Below are 1269 nucleotides of genomic sequence, written 5' to 3' on the forward strand. Positions count from 1 at the left end.
TGCCTTCATATCCGAAGGAGGCCATTGGGACTAAACCCAAACTGAGTCCATTACTCATTCCCTCTCCGGCTCTTCTTGTGGCTTTTCTTAGATCTGAAATGGCAACACATACAAATCATTATATTTAACGTCTGTTTAAGGAGCTGGGCAAGGACTTTTGAGGAAGACCAGGATATGATGACACTGATGGGGATGGAGAAGATACCAATATTCATTAAATGTCCCTGGTGTTTTATGTCTCAGAGCAACACAATGAGTCATGCCCTGCTATCCAAAATTTACCATTGAGGAAATGACCTCTGAGAGGTTAAGCCTGCACCTAACAGTACAGCATATAGGAATTTCTAATGAAAGCTTATCAAATGAAAGTAAACTGTCCAATGTCACTCTCTGTTAAAAGTTGGGATGCAAGAATAGGTCTCCTGAGACCAAAGCTCATGCCTTTACCACTATCCAAAGCTGCAATCCTATGAGTAAAAACAGAACACAAACATAATTCTGGTAATTCTCAGGGCAATAGGCCAATTTTGTCTTGTAATGAAGAATTCCTAAATATTCCCCATTAAGACAAGAAAATTTAAGGGCCAAGTTAGTTGTGATTGGGATTTTAATTTCTGAATAAAGTGTGAAATTGTAAAACAGAGGATAATCCATACCTTTCAGGAGACTTTGAGTGGCTCCTGTGTCTGTGACTACGGTGATGACCTGGGGAAGAAAAGGCCATTGGATGAATGAGATTCTGCCCTCCTCCTCCACTGTCATTTTCACCTCCCATAATCCCTTCCATTGGCTTAATACTATCTTAGCCTATGCTAGGGATACCTCTGGTTGATAGCACCTCTCCAAACTGGGCTGTGGGTGTGTGTGGTGAGAACTGAAAACATTTCATATACATTCAGAGCTTTATGGCTAATTATTACACAAACATCATATTGGGTATTGACCACTACTCTGTTAGGTTTTATTCCTATCATTTCAGATGAAAAAAAAGTGAAGCTAATCCTATCAGCAAAGCTTCTAAGTGAGTCAAGGTGTGAACTCTTAATTTCCAAATTCTAAGTCCATTTCCTTTTCTTCTAAGCAATAATACAGGCACTCCTGTACTTCAGGAGGTTAATTGCTCCTATTACACTTCTTTGTTAAGACAACCAATAGCGAAAGGCCCAAATGCTATACCTGGGGACTTGGAGCGGGATCTGTGCCGTCTATCTCGGGACCTGCTGCGGTGCCGTCTCGGACTCTTGCTCCGATGTCTTTCTCGGCGAGGGG

At 41.4% G+C, this 1269-nt stretch overlaps 1 long non-coding RNA gene across 1 annotated transcript; it reads right to left on the bottom strand.

The window, feature by feature from the left end:
- Window positions 1–6: 6 nt before the first annotated feature.
- LOC109378874 (uncharacterized) lies at window positions 7–1268 on the bottom strand. The gene is made up of 3 exons (XR_002123080.1): window positions 1177–1268; window positions 657–705; window positions 7–93 (listed from the first exon to the last, which is right to left on the bottom strand). It is a non-coding gene; the product is annotated as an uncharacterized LOC109378874 (long non-coding RNA).
- Window position 1269: the final 1 nt, after the last annotated feature.

The sequence above is a fragment of the Hipposideros armiger genome, unplaced genomic scaffold, assembly GCF_001890085.2.
Source record: "Hipposideros armiger isolate ML-2016 unplaced genomic scaffold, ASM189008v1 scaffold_5889, whole genome shotgun sequence".
Lineage (NCBI taxonomy): Eukaryota > Metazoa > Chordata > Mammalia > Chiroptera > Hipposideridae > Hipposideros > Hipposideros armiger.